General features: G+C 37.8%; 1 pseudogene; it reads left to right on the top strand.

Moving 5' to 3' along the window:
* The window catches only part of LOC136210034 (protein Ycf2-like), a 28,558-nt pseudogene that overhangs the window by 614 nt on the left and 444 nt on the right, over window positions 1–27,500 (top strand).

The following is a 27,500-nucleotide window of genomic DNA, read 5'->3' as shown; positions in this document are numbered from 1 at the left end:
AGTTGTAAGATATCTAATGAAACCGTCGCTGGAATTTAGATCTCATTCAAAGAAAAAGATATCAAATATCTGGAGTTTCTTTTTGTATATTATATGGATGATCCGATCCGCAAGGACCAAGATTGGGAATTGTTTGATCGTCTTTCTCCGAGGAATGGGCGAAACATAATCAACTTGAATTCGGGACAGCTATTGGAAATCTTAGTGAAAGACTGGATGTGTTATCTCATGTTTGCTTTTCGTGAAAAAATACCAATTGAAGTGGAGGGTTTCTTCAAACAACAAGGAGCTGGGTCAACTATTCAATCAAATGATATTGAGCATGTTTCCCATCTCTTCTCGAGAAAGAAGTGGGCTATTTCTTTGCAAAATTGTGCTCAATTTCATATGTGGCAATTCCGCCAAGATCTCTTCGTTAGTTGGGGGAATAATCCGCACGAATCGGATTTTTTTAGGAACATATCGAGAGAGAATTGGATTTGGTTAGACAATGTGTGGTTGGTAAACAAGGATCGGTTTTTTAGCAAGGCACGGAATATATCGTCAAATATTCAATATGATTCCACAAGATCTAGTTACGTTCAAGGAAGGAATTCTAGCCAATCGAAGGGATCTTCTGATCAATCCAGAGATCATTTGGATTCCATTAGTAATGAGGATTCGGAATATCACACATTGATCAATCAAAGAAAGATTCAACAACTAAAAGAAAGATCGATTCTTTGGGATCCTTCCTTTCTTCAAACGGAACGAACAGAGATAGAATCAAACCGATTCCCTAAATGCCTTTCTGGATATTCCTCAATGTCTCGGCTATTCAGGGAAGGTGAGAAGGAGATGAATAATCATCTGCTTCCGGAAGAAATCGAAGAATTTCTTGGGAATCCTACAAGATCCATTCGTTCTTTTTTCTCTGATAGATCGTCAGAACTTCATCTGGGTTCGAATCCTACTGAGAGATCCACTAGAGACCAGAAATTGTTGAAGAAAGAACAAGATGTTTCTTTTGTCCCTTCCAGGCGATCGGAAAATAAAGAAATAGTTAATATATTCAAGATAATCACGTATTTACAAAATACCGTCTCAATTCATCCATCCAATCCGGGATGTGATATGGTTCTGAAGGATGAACTGGATATGGACAGTTCCAATAAGATTTCTTTCTTGAACAAAAATCCAATTTTTGATTTATTTCATCTATTCCATGATCGGAATGGGGGGTACACGACGATTTTGAATCAGAAGAGAGATTTCAAGAAATGGCAGATCTATTCACTCTATCAATAACCGAGACGGATCTGGTGTATCATAAGGGATTTACCCGTTTTATTGATTCCTACGGATTGGATAAAAAACAATTCTTGAATGAGGTATTCAACTCCAGGGATGAATCGAAAAAGAAATCTTTATTGGTTCTACCTCCTTTTTTTTATAAAGAGAATGAATCTTTTTATCGAAGGATCAGCAAAAAATGGGTCCGGATCTCCTGCGGGAATGATTTGGAAGATCCAAAATAAAAAAACAGTGGTATTTGCTAGCAACAACATAATGGAGGCAGTCAATCAATATGGATTGATCCTAAATCTGATTCAAATCCAATATAGTACCTATGGGTACATAAGAAATGTATTGACTCAATTCTTTTTAATGAATAGATCCGATCGCAACTTCGAATATAGAATTCAAAGGGATCAAATAGGAAATGATACTCTGAATCATAGAACTATAATAAAATATACGATCAACCAACATTTATCGAATTTGAAACAGAGTCAGAAGAAATGGTTCGATCCTCTTTTTTTTCGTTCTCGAACCGAGAGATCCATGAATTGGGATCCTAATGCATATAGATACAAATGGTCTAATGAGAGCAAGAATTTCCAGGAACATTTGGAACATTTCATTTCTGAGCAGAAGAGCCGTTTTCTTTTTCAAGTAGTGTTCAATCGATTACGTGTTAATCAATATTCGATTGATTGGTCTGAGGTTATCGACAAAAAAGATTTGTCTAAGTCACTTCCTTTCTTTATGTCCAAGTTACTTCTTTTTTTGTCCAAGTTTCTTCTCTTTTTGTCTAACTCACTTCCTTTTTTCTTTGTGAGTTTCGGGAATATCCCCATTCATAGGTCCGAAATCCATATCTATGAATTGAAAGGTCCGAATGATCAACTCTGCAATCAGCTGTTAGAACCAATAGGTCTTCAAATCGTTCATTTGAAAAAATTGAAACCCTTCTTATTGGATGATCATGATACTTCCCAAAAATCGCAATTTTTAATTAATGGAGGAATAATATCACCATTTTTGTTCAATAAGATACCAAAGTGGATGATTGACTCATTCCATACTAGAACTAAACGCAGGAAATCTTTTGGTAACACGGATTCCTATTTCTCAATGATATCCCACGATCAAGACAATTGGCTGAATCCCCTGAAACCATTTCATAGAAGTTCATTGATATCTTCTTTTTATAAAGCAAATAGACTTCGATTCTTGAATAATCTACATCACTTCTGCTTCTATTGTAACAAAAGATTCCCTTTTTATGTGAAAAAGGCCCGTATCAAGAATTCTGATTTTACTTATGGACAATTCCTCAATATCTTGTTCATTCGCAACAAAATATTTTCTTTGTGACGGCGGTAAAAAAAACATGCTTTTTTGGAGAGAGATACTATTTCACCAATCGAGTCACAGGTATCTAACATATTCATACCTAATGATTTTCCACAAAGTGGTAACAAAAGGTATAACTTGTACAAATCTTTCCATTTTCCAATTCGATCCGATCCATTCGTTCGTAGAGCTATTTATTCGATCGCAGACATTTCTAGAACACCTCTAACAGAGGGACAAATAGTCAATTTTGAAAGAACTTATTGTCAACCTCTTTCGGATATGAATCTATCTAATTCAGAAGGGAAGAACTATTTCAATTCAAACATGGGTTTGATTCACACTCCATGTTCTGAGAAATATTTACCATCTGAAAAGAGGAAAAAACGGAGTCTTTGTCTAAAGAAATGTGTTGAAAAAGGGCAGATGTATAGAACCTTTCAACGAGATAGTGCTTTTTCAACTCTCTCAAAATGGAATCTATTCCAAACATATATGCCATGGTTCCTTACTTCGTCAGGGTACAAATATCTAAATTTGATATTTTTCGATACCTTTTCGGACCTATTACCGATACTAAGTAGCAGTAAAAAATTTGTATCCATTTTTCATGATATTATGCGTGGATCAGATATATCATAGAGAATTCTTCAGAAAAAATTATGTCTTCCACGATGGAATCTGATAAGTGAGATTTCGAGTAAGTGTTTACATAATCTTCTTCTGTCCGAAGAAATGATTCATCGAAATAATGAGCCACCATTGATATCGACACATCTGAGATCGCCAAATGTTCGGGAGTTCTGTTGAGCAATTTCCGCAAGTGCACGGTATACGCTTGTAGTAATAAAAGATATCGATCCCACAGGGAACGTTTTTTTTAACAAAACTTATTTACAATCGGTTAAATTTACTCTTAGGTTTATGATATGGAAAAATCGTTTAATCGGTTTTGGTTTTGAAATTGCTAGAATGAGAATTAGATTAGAGTATGAAAACGTTAGAAAATATTCTGATTTAAGAATGAATTTGCAAGATAGGAACTTTTAGTACTATTTAGAAAAGTAAACGAATTTATTCGTTTGCATTAAGCAAAGAAAACAACTTTAAACTTTGTACGAATTATAAAGATGAAATAAATGACGGAACCTCTAATTAATTGGCTTTGAACATGACAAAACCCTTTCGGGATAGTTGCCCTTAATCAAATTAAAACTCTTTCGAGATAATAATTTGCCTAAGTGTTCAACAAAGTTTCCTTGTAAAGATTTTGGATTAAATACGTTTTAATGAAAACACCAGCAATCACTTTAGTGGATTGGTTACCATAAGTGCTGCATAAAAATCTATCGAATAGAACGGACTTTATTAGATGAAATATAAATTGATACAAGTTTACAGAGAACATGGAGCATTGAATTCTTCGACAGCTTGCAAGTGAACGGGTTGATCAATCATTTCCTTGGGTTTCGTTAGAGTTTGTCAGGCTCAGGGGCGAATCCTCTACTCAATCTTCTTGTTGAATCTTCGTAATAGAGACTGGGTCGGTCCACTACCAAAATGTAAACTAAACTGGAATAATGTCTAAACGTTACTGAATTTGTTATTATTGAATAAACAATGTGTGTACAGCATATTGCTTTTTATAGAATTGAAATCTAATCTCTGACTCATTTCTGAGTCAGAGTTTCTGCATAACTCTTGCACTAATCTTAAATTCTAACTCTCTTATTAATTGTTTCAACTCTCAAATCAACTCTTTATTTATAGATGTTGAAGGGTCGTGATTGAAGTGTCGTGTCCGTTGTGGAGGGTCGTGTCCGCTGTGAAGAGACGTTTCTATCCGCTTGAACGAACGTGTTTCTTGGAATTAAACATGTGTTCATTGTACTTGGCAGAATTTCTGCTCTTACCGAGAATGGAAATTCTCTACCGAGAATGGGGAATTGATTTTTCAGCCTTCGGACGAAAGGGGGAAGGTGACTGGCGACGCGTGTCGCGACGGTGAATTGTGGGGCCCGCGATCGCGGCACGGAGCATTTTTCACTTCTTTGGCTCTCGTTCGTGTCCTCGACTTGGCGTTATTAATTTCCGTCGTCTTTGACTCCTTTTGTAGGGCTTTTCTTCTATTTTTGAGCTCGTTTTACTCCTATTTGGATTTTACCAAATATTTATGTACCTTGCATGAAAGAAACATATTCGAGAGTAAAAGCTTTCTAAACAGTTATAAATATCATAAATTCGTAACAATATTGATGTAATTATTGATGATATTTTAGGTATATTTTGGGCTTAACAAATCTCCACACTTAATCTTTTGCTAGTCCCGAGCAAAATTTCACTGAATTTATTCTCTAACTAATCTCTTTATGAAAATAAAACATATATCTCTGTATTACCTTTTGAGTTAGTTAAGCCGAAAAGACTAACTTCGCATGGCAAATTTATACGCAAAATATCAAACTAACTTAGTATAAATACGATATATCATTCGTCTTGTATTTCCAATTTTGTATTGAAGCATTCGGGACGAAATAAGCACGCATGTAATTGAATCTTTCATCTCAAGGCATTTCAAAGCACAAAAATTTCCTTTCCCAAACCTAACTAATATATGAGATATATTAAAATGAATAAGTACTTGATTTTATTTGCTTGGTTACGCCCGAAATAAGGGTGGTTTCAACCGTAACCTTATACGTATTTTATTGCTTTGTGTTTGCTTAAGAGGTACCGACCATGCCATGGGCGGACGCAATCGTTACTTTAAACTTAAACACGCTTATTATTTTTTTTGCTTTTAACGTTCCTTCCATACCTCGATTGTGATAAGGGTGGTCGCAACCGTGGCCAAAAGTAAACGGTACTTAATTTTCTTCCCTTTCATACCTCGATTGTGATAAGGTTGGTCTCAATCGTGGCCAAAAGTTAAGAATTCAACTAATTGATTAATTAATATGAAATATAATATTGAAATTGGGAAAAAGAAAGATAGCACATTCATCCTATATTGACTTAAAATTCAACATGTATTATGGCTAAAGTTTCCTTAAAAACTTCAATTGGTGTTAATGTAAGACGAAATCAAACCGAGCTAAAATTGTTAGTTCAATTTAATGCCTATAAACCTAATTGAAAACTTAAAATAAGATTTATTGTATCATGAATTGCATGATATAAAATAGAGATTTAAAATAAAAAATTTATTACTTAAATACATTCACTCGAGACAATTTTCATACTTAAAAATCGTATCGGAGATTTATGAAAAAAATTTAAAACATAGCCCGTATAGAAATATATTATTTCTATTGATAAAGATAACCTAAAAATAATCATATTAACTTATTATTAATTTATAAACATATGAAAATGTTAAGTTAATAAAAATAGTGTTAAATACATTGTGTTGCAATATATGTTGCATTTGCATAAAATAAGTGTTGCATTTATAAATGTTGCTTAAAAATTATTTATTCTTATTCGTTGCATAAAAATTTATTCATACTAAAAATAAAATGATATATGCAATATCTCCTCCCACACTTAATTTGGACCATGTCCTCATTGGTGCAAAAATTGATAAAACACGAAAAATTTGTACGAAATAAAGCAAAATTATACGAAAATAGATAAATATGAAATGGATTGTATCCAACATAAATAGAAATTGAAATTGTACCAAACTTAATCAAAAATAACATAAAAATAAATGAGTTGAGAAAAGATAAGATAAAACCTATTCTTGTGAAGGTGAACCCGGTGGAGACGGTGTGGTCACGACGTTGTGACGACGGAAAAATGATAATAACTGCCGTCATGGTGATGTGTGCTCGCTTCTCAAAGTGTGGATATTGGCATCCACCGCCTAAATTCTGGAACTCATTTCTTGATTGGTGTCAACAATATCATCTAACCGCAAAACCATTTGACGGTTTGGTGCATTCATATAGTTCAAAATTTGTTCGCAAATGAACTTGATCAACACTGTGCTCATCACCAACATGTCCTTGTGCTTGTGTGGAGGCATCAACATGCTCCGCTTCCTTACCGGCTTCATCCTTGTCATAATGCATATCGTCATCCGCACAAAAATGTGTCTTCGCATTACTATCCTCTTTAATACTATTACCATGTGAACTTCCTTGAAGATGTAATCCAGAATAAACAAATAAATCTTGACTTCAAATCTTTTACCCTTTTTAATATGCCCAAAAAGAAAATAGGATAAAAATTTATTGAAAATAGAAATTACTATTATCCTTAATGAGCTCGCTAAAAGTGTACTTGGAAGTAAATTCACCTAAACTAGGCAAAATATGTCCAAACCGGATTGGTTTGAAAATTGATGGCTTAACAATAAATTATTTTTGTATGATATCCAAACTAAATATTCATCTTGTCATCCCCAACTTCATATATTAACCGAAAGCCTAAATGTAATCCTCTCATTACATTTTAAAGTAGGAAATAGTAAACAATACAATAATGTCTGTTTTACTATGCACGATATCCATAATAGTGCTTGTACCATGTGCCCAACCTCATCTGAAATAATACTGAATGAAACCTGGTTAGTAACCTGCTGATGTTTAGGCATTGTGTGTAAAAAGGATTAGGTTGTGGATGTGGTGTTCGGGAAAGATGTATTTTGGAGAAGTAAAAATTGGTAAAAAGTAAAGGTGATATGGTGTGGAATTGCGTTGTGAAAAAGAAAATGTGTTTGAAATAGAGTTTATGGAATGTATGTATAAGGGATAGGCTAATAGAGGTATGAATTTACGGGTTAAGAATAGAAAAAGGTAAAAATTTGTTCAAATTCGAGCCAAACCCCGCCTACAGGTCGCGTGTCGCGACCGAGAATTGTCTAGCCGAGGTCGCGGCACGCGAAATTCAGAGAATTTTTCACTCTGATTTCGACCTGTTTTCGCTGGACTTACCGAGAATAATAAATTCTCGGTAGAGAATTGGTCATAGACGTCTGTTTAGGTGCATTTTGACTAGGTTTGTGTGATTTAATTGATTAATTGTCTCCTAAACTTAATATAAACTGTACCTGCACTTAAGAACTTAATTGAAAAACATTAAATGCAAGGAAACCAAGGGTTTATCCGTATTAAATTTTTAGGAATGAAACTTTAAATTCCTAATTAGAGTTAATGTAGAATCAATGTGCATTAAGTCACATAAGGTAAATTAATCATCGAAAAGATATGGAACGTAAGTTCATGTAGGTATTTATTCATGCTTAAAACTTAAACATGATCTTTATTCAAATTAAATAAGCATTCAGATAATGAAACATTTAACCTTAATCATTAACCTTATTCGAATTGATACAGATTCATATAAAAAATTGTATGTTTTATTTTAAGAAATTCATACGGATATATATAATAATCAACACGATATAAGTTCATAATTTCATAATTAAAATTAAACTCAATGGTTGCATGAAAATGAAAATTTATTATCATGTTCAATAGTTAATAATTATCATAATTTATTAGCATTAAAGTGATTTATACAGATTCATGTGATAATAGTGTAGAAATCTGAACAGACATAAATGAAAAATTAAAAGTATGAAATCAAATGAAGTTTTATTGTATAACACATGTGTACATAAATGAAACAAGAACATATGTACAAGAAAGATTAAAAACGATCCTATATACAGAAACAAACAAACAAATTAAAAGTAGTCAATACAAATTATTAATCACTTATTCATATTAAATCTGAAGCATTGAAACTGATACAGATTAATGAAATGATATACAGATTCACTTAAACATCATATACACATTTATGTTTGAAGTTTATACTGATACATTTTAATATTAGGTACAGATTCATTCGAATAACTTGCATAGATTCAGATGTAGTCGTATAACTTGTATGGTTAACGTATGTTTAAGCAAAAAGAATCAAGAATCAAACTTGATAGTTTTATTAAAATTAGAAGAACACATATACAAGTTACCGAAAGAACAAACACAAAACAAACCAATATACAAACTATATACAACAAATAGTTTTATAATATCTTCGTTCTTCATCATGTATGTGAATGGGAAACGGTGCACCGTAGCATTCTGATAAATCAGGACGCTTGTTGCGTACATCAGTAATCTTTATGGAAAATTTATGCTTGGAAATCATGCTTTTTAATGGAAGAAAAACTTTCTGTAATTTTGTGTTTTAAAGGTTTGATAACTGAGAAGAAATCAGATTATGTCTGATAGAGATGAAGAGAAAATGTAAGTAACATAAATCTGATCTTTGTCAATTATTTTATAAGCAATCCAGCACAATTCAAGGTGTCTGTTGGGATTGAAAATGTGTAAATTCACACCATTTGGATATGAACAAACTTAATTTTTCAAAATGGTGCATGAACTAAAGAAGAAAAGGAAAGATACAGGTCTGATATAAGCCCGTGTCGCGACTGTGAATGGCGATTCGCGATCGCGACAAAGTTTTTTTTTTTTATTACTCGGTGAAGTTACCGAGAATTTTAAATTCTCGGCAGAGAATTTCGATTCTCGGTAAGTTCAGAAAAAAAAAATTTCTTCCTTTCCCTTGAAATTTTGAAAATCCTGAATTCTCTACTGAGAATTCACATTCTCAGTAAGTTCCGAAATTTATAAGGCAGAGAAAGTAAAATTCTCAACTGAGAATTCACATTCTCAGTAAGTTCAGAAATTTTCAAAACATCAAACAAAAGTCACAGTAGAGATTTTAATTATGAAACTTAAATTTTGTGTAACTTTTAATTCAATTGAGATTTTTTTTTTCGAAATCTAAAGACACTTTCCTAATCAATTACACATATTTAAGATACATAACATATTTTCAATATCGTTCAGTAATCATGGACAGAATCAATTACTTAAACCGGTTTTTAAATAATGGTTCTGTCCATTTAACTTACCTGGGAATAATTTCAAGCATGAATAAAAGAAAGTAGAATTGTACCCCAACTTGAAATTATTATTGTATATTTTTTTTCTTTTTTTTTTCTTTTTTCTTTTTTTATTTTTTCTAAGCGCTTTCTTTTTTTAGCGTTTTCTCAATTTAAGGATCTACTGATTGCGGTTGAATGCCCGAACTTCTAGTTTTGTGCACGAACTGGAACTACGCACATGAACCGAAACTTTCAAAACTATATTAAAAGTATACAATTCCTTCCTGACGGATAAGATAATTTCATCCTACTTGCTCATCTGTCTGAGAAGATTTTCCATGGTGATTTCTTAGAGAGATAGATGTAGGTGTTTTAGGTAGTGATAAAAAGTGAAATTATTTGGGTTTAGTGTAGAAATTGAATAAAAAAATTTTACAAAGAGAAATGATGTTTTGGTGAAGGGTTAAGTGTATAGAAAAGGGTTAAAGGTGTTTGGGAAGAGGTAAATTTTCAAAAAAAAATCATCTGTCACGTCTGACATCCTATTTCAAAAATCTTCTTTCCCTTCTTATATATCTGCTAGCCAAATTTCCTTTCTATAGACTCCTTCTATGAATTTCATTGATAATCAAATCTCCAGGTTATCTTTGAAAAAACTTGAATTTTTTTTATCTGCAAACATATAATTGCAAACGTTAAATAACAACGAGGATTTAGTCCTAGTGACCATCCTCAATATAAAAACTATAAAAATAAATAAATACATAAATATATTATAAACCAAGGTTCGAAATAAAACACGAAAAATATAAATTTTTATTAAAAATTTGGCGTTCCCCGGCAACGGCGCCAAAAACTTATTGAGCGATTTCCGCAAGTTCACGGTATACGCTTGTAGTAATAAAAGATATCGATCCCACAGGTAACGTTTTTTTTAACAAAACTTATTTACAATCGGTTAAATTTACTCTTAGGTTTATGATATGGAAAAATCGTTTAATCGGTTTTGGTTTTGAAATTGCTAGAATTAGAATTAGATTAGAGTATGAAAACGTTAGAAAATATTCTGATTTAAGAATGAATTTGCAAGATAGGAACTTTTAGTACTATTTAGAAAAGTAAACGAATGTATTCGTTTGCATTAAGCAAAGAATACAACTTTAAACTTTGTACGAATTATAAAGATGAAATAAATGACGGAACCTCTAATTAATTGGCTTTGAACATGACAAAACCCTTTCGGGATAGTTGCCCTTAATCAAATTAAAACTCTTTCGAGATAATAATTTGCCTAAGTGTTCAACAAAGTTTCCTTGTAAAGATTTTGGATTAAATACGTTTTAATGAAAACACCAGCAGTCACTTTAGTGGATTGGTTACCATAAGTGCTGCATAAAAATCTATCGAATAGAACGGACTTTATTAGATGAAATATAAATTGATACAAGTTTACAGAGAACATGGAGCATTGAATTCTTCGACGGCTTGCAAGTGAACGGGTTGATCAATCCTTTCCTTGGGTTTCGTTAGAGTTTGTCAGGCTCAGGGGCGAATCCTCTACTCAATCTTCTCGTTGAATCTTCGTAATAGAGACTAGGTCGGTCCACTACCAAAATGTAAACTAAACTGGAACAATGTCTAAACGTTACTGAATTTGTTATTATTGAATAAACAATGTGTGTACAGCATATTGCTTTTTACAGAATTGAAATCTAATCTCTGACTCATTTCTGAGTCAGAGTTTCTGCATAACTCTTGCACTAATCTTAAATTCTAACTCTCTTATTAATTGTTTCAACTCTCAAATCAACTCTTTATTTATAGATGTTGAAGGGTCGTGATTGAAGTGTCGTGTCCGTTGTGGAGGGTCGTGTCCGCTGTGAAGAGACGTTTCTATCCGCTTGAACGAACGCGTTTCTTGGAATTAAACATGTGTTCATTGTACTTGGCAGAATTTCTGCTCTTACCGAGAATGGAAATTCTCTGCCGAGAATGGGGAATTGATTTTTCAGCCTTCGGACGAAAGAGGGAAGGTGACTGGCGACGCGTGTCGCGACCGTGAATTGTGGGGGCCGCGGTCGCGGCACGGACCATTTTTCACTTCTTTGGCTCTCGTTCGTGTCCTCGACTTGGCGTTATTAATTTCCGTCGTCTTTGACTCCTTTTGTAGGGCTTTTCTTCTATTTTTGAGCTCGTTTTACTCCTATTTGGATTTTACCAAATATTTATGTACCTTGCATGAAAGAAACATATTCGAGAGTAAAAGCTTTCTAAACAGTTATAAATATCATAAATTCGTAACAATATTGATGTAATTATTGATGATATTTTAGGTATATTTTGGGCTTAACAAGTTCCTCTATTCAATCCTTTTCCTTCTTCTTGTTGCTGGATATCTCGTTCGTACACATCTTCTTTTTGTTTCCCGAGCCTATAGTGAGTTACAGACAGAGTTCGAAAAGGTCAAATCTTTGATGATTCCATCATACATCATTGAGTTGCGAAAACTTCTGGATAGGTATCCTACATCTGAACTGAATTCTTTCTGGTTAAAGAATCTCTTTCTAGTTGCTCTGGAACAATTAGGAGCTTTTCTAGAAGAAATGCGGGATTCTGCTTCTGGCGGCAACATGCTATGGGGTGGTGGTCCCACTTATGGGGTTAAATCAATCCGTTCTAAGAAGAAATTTTTGAATATCAATCTCATCGATCTCATAAGTATCATACCAAATCCCATCAATCGAATCACTTTTTCAAGAAATATGAGACATCTAAGTCATACAAGTAAAGAGATTTATTCATTGATAAGAAAAATAAAAAACGTGAACGGTGATTGGATTGATGATAAAATAGAATCATTGGTCGCGAACAGTGATTCGATTGATGATAAAGAAAGAGAATTCTTGGTTCAGTTCTCCACCTTAACGATAGAAAAAAGGATTGATCAAATTCTATTGAGTCTGACTCATGGTGATCATTTATCAAAGAATGACTCTGGTTATCAAATGATTGAAGAGCCAGGAGAAATTTATTTACGATACTTAGTTGACATTCATAAAAAGTATCTAATGAATTATGAGTTCAATACACCTTGTTTAGCAGAAAGACGGATATTCCTTGCTTATTATCAGATAACCGCTTATTCACAAACCTCGTGTGGGGTGAATAGTTTTCATTTCCCATCTCATGGAAAACCCTTTTCGCTCCGCTTAGCCCTATCCCCCTCTAGGGGTATTTTAGTGATAGGTTCTATAGGAACTGGACGATCCTATTTGGTCAAATACCTAGCGACAAACTCCTATCTTCCTTTCATTACAGTATTTCTGAACAAGTTCCTGGATAACAAGCCTAACGGTTTTCTTATTGATGATAGTGACGATATTGATGATAGTGACGATATTGCTGATAGTGACGATATTGATGTGAGTGACGATATTGATGTGAGTGACGATATCGACCGTGACTTTGATACGGAGCTGGAGTTTCTAACTAGGATGAGTGCGCTAACTATGGATATGATGCCGGAAATAGACCGATTTTATATCACCCTTCAATTCGAATTAGCAAAAGCAATTATTGGTCCCTTGTAAGGTTGCAAGTATAGTTCCAAGGGGGGGTTAGGAACTATTTAAACTTTTTCGCAATTAGGGCAGACTTCTTTTTCTAAGCAAAAAGGTTTTAACAGCGGCGCTGACTAAACAGCAAGAAAATGGCTTAGTCAACTGGTGACTAGGTCAGTTTCTTAGCTTGAGTCAGGAGATAGCACTTAGAGTCTATTCCTGAGCTCAAACGTTTAACGCGCACAACTCAACTTGACCTCTTTACTTGGTCAGTTTTTGGTTATTTTAAGCAAGCAATATAAATAAGGAGTTAAAGGTAAGAAATACTTTACTCAGCAGATTTATCCAGGTTCGGCTTCTTCTAAGCCTACGTCCTGTCCCCGGAACACGTTCCAAGATTTCGAATCCTCTACTGAGCTCTTTAAAGGTAGAGCCTCAAACCTTTTACAATCTTAGCAACTGAGTATGACAAGAGTACCTTCCTCTATACCTCTACTCAATCCTAATCTCTTGCTGAGTACTAAAACCGAGTACTCAGCCTCTCCTTTCTATCTCTAGAAATGATAAGTGTTTTGTCCTATACAAAGATTTGCTAAGACACTTTAGACGATTGAAACAATCACTCTAGACTTTTACACAGATGTATGAATTGTAGTGTAAGATTTGCTTTGCTTCTTTTCTTGCAGAACTTGTGTAGAAATTTGGTCAGCGTAATGGCTTGATCAAGTTCTGTGTAGAGTGAAGCTTCTGATGGCACTATTTATAGAGACGTCTGGGCATCGGTCATTTTGAATTTCGAAATAACCGTTGGAGGGAAACGGCTACATGTCGTTGTCATCCTGACTTGCTCAGAGCTCTCGGCCAATCAGATTTGTGTATCTTCTGTCCTCGGTCAGCTCAGCAGACTGTCTCTCCTTTTATGGTAAAGTCAACTGGACAGCATACTGTGTCGTCTGAACTTTACCCAAAGTAGAAATACTTTGTCTGGAAGTTTTCAATTGCCAGCTGCTGTCTTGTACGCTTTGTCGAGACTACTCAGCAGCTTCATCTTGAAGTTGTTCCCGAAGGTCTTCTAGATCCTTCTCTTTGCTGAGTTGCGTTTTGTCCAAAGCGACAGCGTTTTGACAAACGCGGGCCGAGTTGTACTGAGTTGTTTGACTTGGGCCTTGTCTTCCATATTGGGCTTGGGCCTTTTAATTCTTGTGTCTTATAAACAATTTTAACTCAACATTGAACAAACACATTAGTAGAATAAATCAAAGCATTTAAACTTAGTGTGTTTTAGAATATGTATTTCAATTATACTTAAACATTTTTGTCAAATCAAAATTATGTGGAAAGGTGTTTCAACAAACTCCCCCATTTTGATGGGGGTAAAACTATTCAGCGAGGAACTCAGTATGAGCTCCCCCATGATAGTTGACCTAGTATAATTTAGCAAACTCCCCCGTAAGGGTTGAGCTACTGACTTAGTTTTACTTTAAACATTTAAAGGATTAATTGAGTAAGTCTAAGGTCAGTTTTTAGATATAGGTCAGCTTTTTAAACATATTCTATTTACTCAGTATAAAGCGGAAGGTTTAATCATATAGAGTGCGCTGAGTAAATTGTTGTTCAATGGATTCTTAACAAACAATGTTTTATAAGCACATAGGACAATGTCAAACATGTAATCAGCATTTGATTCAGTCAATAAAATTTATAAGTATAAAAGCTGATTTAATTGACGATACGTAATGACTCAGTACATAGTAACATGTATTAACATATATCATAACTCAGGAATAAGAATAAAAGATGCAGATATGATATATTGATGGAAGTCAGTGTTTACACAGCAAAACTTATAGATAAGGCATAAAGATTACATCTGACTTAGTCTATACTGAGCTAGCCTATCTATTTCTTTTTCTTGTGTTGCGACTGACTTCGCTCATGCTGAGCTCTAGCTGCTTGTTCTTTCTCCCCCGTTTTGTCAGCATCAGGAGGAGGAAGTCTGAAGGCATCAGTTAAGGCAGCTCGAGTCAGTTCTTGGGACAGCTCCTTAAGTTTCTCAGCGCTTTCATTCACGCCGTCAAAAATTGCAACTCCATCAGTTGATACCTCTACGGGTATGTTGAGGTCAGCTGCAGTGAGCATATTGACGCTAAACGCTTGAGCTTTGCCTTGCCAGATGAGAGCGTTAGTAAGACCAACAAAGATTTGGTGAAACGTCTTCAAAAGGGCTGTGTCGTAATACTGACGTTGAATATTGTTATGACGAATGTGGTTGAAAGTTTGTTGGATGATCGTCTGCATCTCATGCTATTTCAGTGCGTCAGTATCCATCTCTTGCTTATTCAAATTAAGCAAGCGAATAGCCTCACCTATTTGCTCGATTGAGCACTGATTGTAAGAGACCATTTGCTCATTTGTCTTAAGTTGCTCGGTGTGAAGCTGAGCAAAAAGCATCTTTACTTCAGATGAGGTGGCATAGTCGGTGTTTACAGCTGACAATTTCTAAACTTGTTCTTGTAAAGAGTTCAAGTGTTGCACGGTTGTCAGCTGAATCTCAGCCAGCTTGGCTATTGAATCCTTCTTAGCTTACTGTGCTTGAAAAGATATGATGACGTTCAGCAAGTCCTTGAGTCCCTTAACTTCGTTGAAAAGCTGAGTGACCTAGGAGAGCTGAGTAGTCTCAATAGTTGAAGACCCAGCAGCAGGAGGAGTGGAATGTTGAAGGTCTCGGATCAACGCTTGAACTGAGTCAATGAGCTTTTTGCCGGACTCAGTGGCATTCACATAGCTTTGAGAGCCTTCAGGGACATCAGTGTGACCGGAAGGAAGAGGAGTGAAAGGAGTGACCTGGTCAGTGACTGGAATAACATTCTCAATCTGCACTTGAGTTTTAGGGATAGTTGATTGGTCGGCAGAGAGTTGAGTTGGAGAAGTGGTAATCCGAATACTGTCTGTGCTGACGGCAGAAGTGTGTGGAATCAGCACCATGCTTGAAGAAATAGTATTCACAGTAATCGGCTCAACCTGACTGGTTGAGGTGGCGGAAGCATTTTGGTCGGCATGTTCCTATTGAGAAGAAACAGAGGCTTGCTTTTCTAATGGCGCCGATATAGTGGAAGTTGATTGGAGTTTAAAAAATTTGAGCTTAACAGAAGAGGGGTCCTTGGTTGTCTTTGAAATGACAAAGTCAGGAAGAAGTGGTGGAACAGGAAGTTCACTGACTGGCTTCTCACTGGCCTTAACCAACCTTCTTCTTCTACGAGGTGGAGTGTCAGTTTGAGTGGCATCTCCTGAGTGAGAAGGAGAAGATTCGTGTTGCTCATCATGAGGCTGGTCAGCTTGCACTTGGACTTGATCAACATTGTGTTGGTCAAGTACTTGCTCATTTCCAGCATCCAACCCAGTATTGGCCTGCTCAGTTTCATGTTCACTAGCTGTCTCCTCAGATTCCTCAGCGTCATCCTGACCGCTGGCCTCTTCTTCTTCTTCTTCGGTACTGTCACGATCAAGTTCTTCCTCAACTTGGGAGATGAAGTGATCATCCAATTGTACCTTATGTTCTTCGGACTCAGCTACACTGCCTTGACATTGGGTGAAGTGAGAGTCACCAGGTACTACAAAGTCTGTAGGTATGGCATTGAGGGGAGTCAGTGTAGAAGGTTTCTGCTTCTTCTGAGGTTGCTCAGCAGTTTCCTCAGTTCCAGGCTCACCTTGCCTGCTTCGTTTCTCAGCTGACTTACTAGCTGACTTCTGTCTTTTTGCTAGAGACTTAACATTTTTGGAAGGAGTCTCAGCAGTTTTCCTTTTGCGGGAAGCTGGGGCCTTAGTCCTTCGCCCTTTCTTTGGCTCGGCAGTTCCTACAGCTTGTCCAGCAGCAGCAGCAGCAGCTTTACCTTTCTTCAGAGGCTGTCCAAACTTTAATGCTCTCAGCGAGGCAGCTGTTATCTCAGTTCCTCGAGTCTTCTCCTCACCTTCGAGATCAACTTTATGGTCGATGAGGATTCTTGTGATGATTGATCCTAGCCTCAGCGTGCCAGTACTCCGAAGGAAACCAGCAACAAGAAAGACTGGCATATTGATCGGTGTGTACGTCAGCATATGTCATATAAAGCATTGCTCGAAGTTTGTTGCTGATGTAGTGCAGTTGATCTTCGGGTAGATGAAGTAGGTCAGCAAGTAATGAGCCATCTTCTGGTGCTGACCCATGGATGAAGCTGAGACTTCTCCTGAGTGGCCCTCAGGTTTGCAGAAGCTTTGTTCATACCCAGTGCCATCCTGATCTCCCGATCTTCTCAGCCTTGCTCCCTCAGTTTTTAATTTGAGAAGATTTCCTAAGTAGAGAGGGTTGATGAAGATGGTTTTCTCTTTCACCACAGTGCACAGGTAGTCGGTATTGTCATTTGAAACTCGAAGGTTGTGGTAAAATTCCCTTACCAGGTCAGGATAGGTTTCATCCCTAACCGAAAACAGCTCCGTCCAGCCATTTTGTGAAATCCACTCGCAGAAAGGTTGTTCGTTTTGTATGAAGTTTTCTGATACCCATCTCGAGGGTTCAACTTTCCATTCGCGGACGTTCTCAAAAACCTTGGAGTAGGTCCTGACTTTTACAGATTTTCCCTGACTAGAGGTTTGGCCAGCTTTTCCTTTGCTCGGCGAGGTTATTTTGGTAGGTTCCGGCACAGAGGTTTGCCTGGAAATGTCATCGGAGCTGGGTTTAGAGTGGCCAGCACCAGAGATGTTGTAGGAAACCTTAGTCATTGTTGAGGATGGGAAAGCTTAGAGGGATTTTGAGAAAGAAGGAATTTCTTAGCCAGAGTATTCGATAAGCGTAAAGAATAAAAATGGGGAATTACCCATTATTTATAGAGGTGAGAAATGGATCTTATCGAATCCATGTGTCAGTTTTGCCTCGAGATTGTGAACCGACAATAATCCTGGCATTTATGACACATACGGCGTATACGTGATGCGGTTTCTGCGAAACCTCACTAAGGGATAAGTGTACCCCGTCGTTATCAAGTAATAAATTTCTGGTTTAAGTCCAGGTTATCGTCCACAGGATTTATTTCTGCAAGTATCAAGCTACTCGGTCTCGGATGTTATCTAGGCTTAGGGGGTTTTGAGTTTGGTTTGTTTAATTAATCTACTCCTAGGTTGAATTATGCTAATCCTAGCTAAGTTATCTAGTTCTAACTAAGTTATCTAATCCTAGCTAAGTTATTCTACGCCTAACTAAGTTACTCTACCCCTAATTGATCTTTTACCAATGCAATTAACTGAATGAACATGAAGGGATACGATGATAACAATGATAGAATGTTTAAGCAATTGAATTGAAACTAAGTCACTTGTGTCTAAGGCGATTAACCCGACCTATCCTCCTAAAGTCCCTAGTTCGTGATTCCCTTGTAAGGCCGAAACTAGCTCTAAGGCTCAGTAATTTGGGCTTAATCTTCTATAGGGTCGTCAATCCTATAGGCACTGACTAGGTCAGATTCAGCTCGCAATATGTGCCAACCTAATTTTGGGATTATCGAATGAGTTAAACCAATCAGACAAAGCGTAAGACAAAGATTAAAACATCAAAACAATTGAATAAACAAGAACTATATTATATATCAAAGGTGGAAATATTGTCACGAAGTTACAATAAACCTAGAATTCGTAGCATGTATCAGAGGCTAGACAGAATATAAAAGAAGAAAAATCCCTTTCAGGGAACCTGTCTACCAATGCAGGCGTCTTTCTAGGATTTAAGGATGGAGCTTGAGCAATCCTGGGTGAACGGAGCTTCGGAGGTGTCTTCAATGGAGGTTTGAAGGATATGGAGGAGGTGGAGAGGATTTCTCAAGGTGAAAGCTAAGAAAACTACAAAAGCAAAAGATATCTAATTTACATTGGAAAAACCCTATTTATAGACGCGGCTCGGCCCTCTTTTTTGACCTATTTTCGTGTCCTCATTGATGTAGGAAGTCGTGGGGTCCATCGTGGCTTCGTGGGGGCGGAATTGGTCTTTTTGACCAATTCCCGCAGGTCTGCTCGCCGAGCAGGGCGAGCTGCTCGGTGAGCAGGGCTACTCGCGACGAGCAGCGCCCTGCTCGGCGAGTAGGCTCCTGCTCGCCGAGCAGGCCTCTGGTGGCCTGCTCGGCGAGCAGGCACAGTGCCAGGGCGGTGCCTGGGCGGTGCCTGGGCTGCTCACCGAGCAGCGCCCGGGCTGCACGCCGATGCTCAATTCGCCGAGCGACTACCGGGGGTCCTCGAGACTCGATTTTTGCCTGAAATTGATCATGTTTTAACCTGCACACGCACATAACTCCAAACAACATTAGTCCAAGGGCTAAATTGACTCGCCAATCGCTTATTTGAGCAAACGCTTCGTTTGGTGCGACTTTTGATGGATCAATTAGCTTCAAAAGATAACGGAATTATAATATGCATGCCATTTTGGCCGTATTTGCCTAAATTGATCATAAAACGAGCCTAAACAACGAAAAGTAAATAAAACGTTCCAATTTCTAACTAACTCACACAAAAGCATTTAAATGCGAGAATTGCTCGCTTATTAACTAAATAACGCTAAAACCCGTCCTAAAACCGTACCCAAAGATAGGGGTTTTTGACCCCTATCAATACGTCATCCTAGGGCTATACGCGTGCTTTTGCAATGATTCTAATGGATATAACACTCAGCGTTTAGAATGCTAATCGTTTGATATTCTGAGTGGTCAGTATTGCATAAAGGGATGATTTCTAAGTTTAAGTTTAAACTAATTTACTCAGTGTGCAAGTTTACTCAGTATTTGATGTTCAGTCAGTTTCGATGAGTTACTCAGCAAACAATCAATCATTCAGCATAATAATTCACTCAGCATGCATATTCATTTAGTTCAGGAATTTACTGAAGAGGATTAAACATACCAATAGCTTCTCTCAGTATGCTGAACTGCTCACGAGCCAGTGTCTTCGTGAAGATATCCGCAAGTTGTTCGTCCATTGGGACAAAGGTCAGCTTGATCTCACCCTTGAGTACATGGTCTCTAATGAAGTGGTGTCTGATGCTGACATGCTTCATTCTGCTGTGTTGAATTGGGTTCTTTGAAAGATCAATTGCACTTTTGTTGTCACATTTGACTTCAATTGTCTTTGTTTGAACACCATAATCTTCAAGCTGTTGCTTAATCCATAGGACTTGGGCAACACAATGACCAGCAGCAATGTACTCAGCTTCAGTGGTAGACAAGGCTACTGACGCCTGCTTTTTGCTGAACCAGGATACAAGACAGCTTCCTAAGAAGTGACATCCTCTAGAGGTGCTTTTACGTTCTAGCTTATCCCGTCCATAGTCAGCGTCAGTGTATCCAATGAGTGTAAAGTCATGAGTATTTGGATACTATAAACCTGCATTCACTGAGCTTTGCAGGTATCTAAGGATTCTTTTTACAGCAATGTAATGAGATTCCTTAGGGTTAGATTGATATCTAGCACAGCAGCATACTGAAAACTGAATGTCCGGTCTACTGGCTGTTAAGTAAAGTAGAGAGCCTATCATACCTCGATACAATTTGCTGTCTACTGACTTACCATTCTCGTCAGCGCAGAGGACAGTGTCAGTGCCCATAGGAGTGGATATTGGCTTGCAATTTTCCAAGTCATATTTCTTTAATATCTCCTTGGCATATTTGGCTTGACTGATGAAGATGTCGTTCTTTCCTTGTTTAATTTGAAGACCGAGGAAGAAGTTGAGTTCTCCCATCATGGACATTTCAAACTCAGTCTGCATTTGTTTGCTAAACTCCTTGCACATTGATTCGTTAGTTGCACCAAATATTATATCATCAACATAAATTTGGGCCAGCAGGGTATCTTTACCCTTTCTCTTAATGAATAAGGTTGTATCAGCTTTGCCCCTGACGTAGTTTCTAGTCAGCAGGAAACTGGTCAGCCTCTCATACCAAGCACGTGGTGCTTGCTTGAGGCCGTACAGAGCCTTTTTGAGTTTATAAACGTGGTTAGGGAATTTATGATCCTCAGAACCTGGAGGTTGATTAACATAAACCTCCTCGTTTATAACTCCATTAAGAAATGCACTTTTGACATCCATTTGAAATAATTTAAAGGTCATGTAAGATGCATATGCACATAGAATTCTAATTGCCTCTAGCCTTGCCACTGGGGCAAAGGTCTCAACGTAGTCAATACCATCTTGCTGACTGTAGCCCTGAGCTACAAGCCTTGCTTTGTTCCTGACTACATTCCCTTGTTCATCCATCTTGTTTCTGAAGACCCATCTTGTTCCAATGGTCTTTTGACTCTTTGGATGAGGCACTAGCTCCCATACATCGTTTCTTCTGAATTGATCGAGCTCCTCTTGCATTGCGTTCATCCAGAATTCATCGTACTCAGCTTCAGCGAAATTCTTCGATTCTTGAACTGAGACGAAAGCGACATTGCTGAGGTACTTCCTGAGTTGATTCCTCGTCATCAGGCTATTCCCATCAGAATCAAGGATTGCACTTTCTGAGTGCCCTCTTGGGATCCTTATCTCTTTAGGTAGATTTATGTCTTGTGCTGTTTCTGTTTCAACAATCTCTGCAGAAGTAGATAGGTCAGTAAAAGTAATCTTAGGTTCACTCTTACTCTTGGTCAGCCTTTTAGTGAATGACTCAGTAGCTGGTTCTTGGTCAGCGGTGGTTACTGAGTGTGGATCATCTTCGGTCAGCGGCTGGTATCTACCTGCAGGGTTAGTTTCATCGAACTCTACATGTACTGACTCTTCTAAAACTTGAGTTCGCTTATTAAAAACTCGGTATTGCTTTGCTGTTTGTTGAGTAGCCCAAAAAGATAGCCTCATCAGCTTTTGAATCAAACTTTGCTAAGCTATCTTTGGTATTTAAAATAAAACATCTACAGCCAAAGGCACGAAAGTATCCAATATTAGGCTTTCGTCCTTTCTAAAGTTCATAGGGGGTTTTCTTTAATATAGGTCTAACTAGAGCCCTATTTAGAATATAGCATGTTGTGTTAACAGCCTCTCCCCAAAAATACTTTGGAAGCCTATGCTCATCCAGCATTGTCCTGACTATTTCAACCAGAGTTCTGTTCTTCCTTTCTACAACCCCATTTTGCTGAGGTGTTCTAGGAGCAGAAAATTATGGTCAATGCCGCTGGCTTCACAGAATTCAACAAACTTTTGGTTTTTGAATTCTCCACCATTATCACTACGGATGTGAGCTAATTTTAGGTCTTTTTCATTTTCAATTTTTCTAACCAAATTTGAAAATGTCTCAAAGGTTTCATCATTGCTGGTCAGCAAGATGACCCACGTGTACCGAGAGAAGTCATCTACAATGACCAAGGAAAATCTTCTTCCACCCAGACTCAGCGGCTGGACTGGACCGAAGAGATCCAAGTGTAGTAACTCTAACGGACGCTTAGTTGAGACAATGTTTTTGCTATGAAAAGATTGTTTGGTTTGTTTTCCAGCTTGGCAAGCGTGGCATAACTGATCTTTTTCAAATTTAAGTTTGGGCAGTCCCTCAACCAATTGCTTTCTTGCTAATTTGGCCAGGAGGTCCATGCTTACATGACCAAGTCTCCTGTGCCATAGCCAGGAATTCTCTTCCTTTGATACTAAGCACACAGTTTTTGAAAACTTTTTCTCTAAGTCTAGCATAAAGACATTATCTATTTGAGGGGCAGTTAATATTAACTCATTTGTTTTACCCTCGTATATTTTACATCCAGTAGCATCAAATATAACTTTTCTCCCATTGTCACATAGCTGAGCTATGCTGAGTAAGTTATATTTGAGTCCGCTGACTAGGGAGACAGATTCAATAGTAGGATTACCTCCAATGGTTCCTGACCCTACTATCTTACCCTTCTTGTTGTCTCCAAAACTTACGCTCCCTCCTCGTTTACGCTCAAACGTGATGAACTGAGTTTCATCACCCGTCATATGCCTTGAGCATGCGCTGTCAATATACCACATCTTTGACTTCTCAGCACACCTCAGGCTTACCTGCATTGTAACTAGTTACTCTTAGGTACCCAATTCTTTTTGGGTCCTTGCTTGTTAGGTGCAACAGGTAAAGCATCATATTTTATTTTATGGTGACATACATGGACAGTATGGCCATTCTTTCCACAGAAGTCACAGCTGACCTTCTGTTTAGGATATTTCACTGACTTATCAGCACCCCAGTGCTGAGCGTGCCATCACACCTTAGTGGTGTGTCCTTTCTTCCCATAAAAGTCACACTGGACTTTTCGCTGGGGATTCCATCTCTGCTGAGTACCTTGGTACTGAGTTCTCAGAGGAATGTTTCTTTTAATTGGAACCTTTAATTGGTTCTGGATAGTTGTGACTTCCTTTCTCAGTTTCTTTGAAACTGATTGGACTTCAGAGACAGACTCGTGTATGATTTTCATGTTATCATGCAACGTTGAGTTGTCCTGAAAAAGGTATCTGAGGTCACTCGGTTTGACCTCTTCAACCTCATCACAACGCCTACTGAGTGCTCTAATTTTCTTATTACACTTTTTGATAAGTGTATAGAGATCACTCAGGGCATTACCCATTTCGTTTCTGAGCAGAGAAAGTGATATTACCTCATTTGATTGCTCCTCATCGTCAGTTTCAACGGAGGGGTCAGCATGATCAGAGACGCATGGCTCAGCAAGTTCGTCAGTCATGAAGCATATCTTCGCTGACTCGGTGGCCTCAGCTTCTATTGATGAAGACTCATCACTGTCGCTCTATGTAGCCACCATTGCCTTTTTGCCGCTCTTCTTGTCTTTCCTCAGTGTGGGGCAGCTTGACTTAATATGGCCGGTTTGATGGCACTCAAAGCATGTAATGGGCTTTGAGCTGTCCTTTTTGTATTTGATGTCGCTTGAGTCAGCTTTATATTTATCAAACTTTCTGTAAGGCTTCTTGGAGTATTTATCATTTTTCCTGAATAGCCTTTTCATCTTCCTTGTGAACATGGCCATCTCCTCATCATCAGTTGAGCTCCCGTCAGTGGAGTCAGCTTTCATGATAAGGGATTTTTGCTTCTTGTCTTCAGCTTTTTCCTTCACCTCAAAGTTTTTCATGGATATTTCATGGGTCAGCAACGAGCCGATGAGTTCGTCATATTTGTAGGTGGTTAAATCCTGAGCTTCCTCAACCGCTGTCTTCTTTGCTTGCCAGTCTTTAGGAAGACTCCTGAGTATCCTTTTGACTTGTTCTTCCTCAGTGAAGATTTTCCCAAGTCTCTTGAGCTCATTAATGATGTTGGTAAACCTTGCATTCATGTCTGAAATGCCCTCATCATTGTTCATCTCGAACAACTCGTACAGTCTCATCTGCTGATTCACCTTGGACTCCTTTACTTTATTGGTTCCCTCGTAGGTGACTTCCAGCTTATTCCAGATCTCTTGCGCCGACTCACAACTTGAGATTTTATTATATTCTGCAGCATCGAGCACACAGTGAAGCATATTGATAGCCGAAGCATGATTTTGAAGCTTCTTAAGATCATCCTCTGTCCATTTGGCCTTAGCTTTTACAACTGTTTGGCCATCCACAACTTCGACAGGTACAAATGGGCCTTGGACTATAGATAGCCAGGCACTCATGTTTGTAGCCTGAATGAAATTTTTCATCCTATTCTTCCAGAAGGTATAGTTTGACCCGAAGAATAGGGGAGGCCTAGTAATGGATAGCCCCTCAGGCAGTATCTGAGTTGTTTGGTTTCCAGGGAGAAACCGAGTGCTGTTTTCGCCCATGGTAGGGATCAGCTCAAGGTTGTTAGACCTTTTACAATGAGCTTTTAAGGCTCTGATACCACTTGTTGGTCCCTTGTAAGGTTGCAAGTATAGTTCCAAGGGGGGGTTATGAACTATTTAAACTTTTTCGCAATTAGGGCAGACTTCTTTTTCTAAGGAAAAAGGTTTTAACAGCGGTGCTGAGTCAACATCAAGATACTGGCTTAGTCAACTGGTGACTAGGTCAGTTTCTTAGCTTGAGTCAGGAGATAGCACTTAGAGTCTATTCCTGAGCTCAGACGTTTAACGCGCACAACTCAACTTGACCTCTTTACTTGGTCAGTTTTTGGTTATTTTACTCAAGCAATATAAATAAGGAGTTAAAAGTAAGAAATACTTTACTCAGCAGATTTATCCAAGTTCGGCTTCTTCTAAGCATACGTCCTGTCCCCGGAACACATTCCGAGATTTCGAATCCTCTACTGAGCTCTTTAAAGGTAGAGCCTCAAACCTTTTACAATCTTAGCAACTGAGTATGACAAGAGTACCTTCCTCTATACCTCTACTCAATCCTAATCTCTTACTGAGTACTAAAACCGAGTACTCAGCCTTTCCTTTCTATCTCTAGAAATGATAAGTGTTTTGTCCTCTACAAAGATTTGCTAAGACACTTTAGACGATTGAAACAATCACTCTAGACTTTTACACAGATGTATGAATTGTAGTGTAAGATTTGCTTTGCTTCTTTTCTTGCAGAACTTGTGTAGAAATTTGGTCAGCGTAATGGCTTGATCAAGTTCTGTGTAGAGTGAAGCTTCTAATGGCACTATTTATAGAGACGTCTGGGCATCGGTCATTTCGAATTTCGAAATAACCGTTGGAGGGAAACGGCTACATGTCGTTGTCATCCTGACTTGCTCGGAGCTCTCGGCCAATCAGATTTGTGTATCTTCTGTCCTCGGTCAGCTCAACAGACTATCTCTCCTTTTATGGTAAAGTCAACTGGACAGCATACTGTGTCGTCTGAACTTTACCCAAAGTAGAAATACTTTGTCTGGAAGTTTTCAATTGCCAGCTGCTGTCTTGTACGCTTTGTCGAGACTACTCAGCAGCTTCATCTTGAAGTTGTTCCCGAAGGTCTTCTAGATCCTTCTCTTTGCTGAGTTGCGTTTTGTCCAAAGCGACAGTGTTTTGACAAACGCGGGCCGAGTTGTACTGAGTTGTTTGACTTGGGCCTTGTCTTCCATATTGGGCTTGGGCCTTTTAATTCTTGTGTCTTATAAACAATTTTAACTCAACATTGAACAAACACATTAGTAGAATAAATCAAAGCATTTAAACTTAGTGTGTTTTAGAATATGTATTTCAATTATACTTAAACAATTTTGTCAAATCAAAATTATGTGGAAAGGTGTTTCAACAGCAATGTCTCCTTGCATAATATGGATTCCAAACATTCATGATCTGGATGTGAATGAGTCGAATTACTTATCCCTCGGTCTATTAGTGAACTATCTCTCCAGGGATTGTGAAAGATGTTCCACTAGAAATATTCTTGTTATTGCTTCGACTCATATTCCCCAAAAAGTGGATCCCACTCTAATAGCTCCAAATAAATTAAATACATGCATTAAGATACGAAGGCTTCTTATTCCACAACAACGAAAGCACTTTTTTACTCTTTCGTAAACTAGGGGATTTCACTTGGAAAAGAAAATGTTCCATACTAATGGATTCGGGTCCATAACCATGGGTTCCAATGTACGAGATCTTGTAGCACTTACCAATGAGGCCTTATCAATTAGTATTACACAGAAGAAATCAATTCTAGACACTAATATAATTAGATCTGCTCTTCATAGGCAAACTTGGGATTTGCGATCCCAGGTAAGATCGGTTCAGGATCATGGGATCCTTTTCTATCAGATAGGAAGGGCTGTTGCACAAAATGTATTTCTAAGTAATTGCCCCATAGATCCTATATCTATCTATATGAAGAAGAAATCATGTAACGAAGGGGATTCTTATTTGTACAAATGGTACTTCGAACTTGGAATGAGCATGAAGAAATTAACGATACTTCTTTATCTTTTGAGTTGTTCTGCCGGATCGGCTGCTCAAGACCTTTGGTCTCTACCCGGACCCGATGAAAAAAATGGGATCACTTATTATGGACTTGTTGAGAATGATTCGGATCTAGTTCATGGTCTATTAGAAGTAGAAGGCGCTCTGGTGGGATCCTCATGGACAGAAAAAGATTGCAGTCAGTTTGATAATGATCGAGTGACATTGCTTCTTCGGCTCGAACCAAGGAGTCCCTTAGATATGATGCAAAATGGATCTTATTCTATCCTTGATCAGAGATTTCTCTATGAAAAATACGAATCGGAGTTTGAAGAAGGGGAAGGAGAAGAAGTCCTCGACCCGCAACAGATAGAGGACGATTTATTCAATCACATAGTTTGGGCTCCTAGAATATGGCACCCTTGGGGTTTTCTATTTGATTGTATCAAAAGGCCCAATGAATTGGGATTTCCCTATTGGGCCAGGTCATTTCGGGGCAAGCAGATCATTTATGATGAAGAGGATGAGCTTCAAGAGAATGATTCGGGGTTCTTGTAGAGTGGAACCATGCAGTACCAGATACGAGATAGATCTTCCAA

This window comes from Euphorbia lathyris, chromosome 10 (genome assembly GCF_963576675.1).
Source record: "Euphorbia lathyris chromosome 10, ddEupLath1.1, whole genome shotgun sequence".
In the NCBI taxonomy this organism is placed as follows: domain Eukaryota; kingdom Viridiplantae; phylum Streptophyta; class Magnoliopsida; order Malpighiales; family Euphorbiaceae; genus Euphorbia; species Euphorbia lathyris.
The sequence above is the reverse complement of the archived record's forward strand: the minus strand, read 5'-3'. Positions and strand labels throughout refer to the sequence as shown.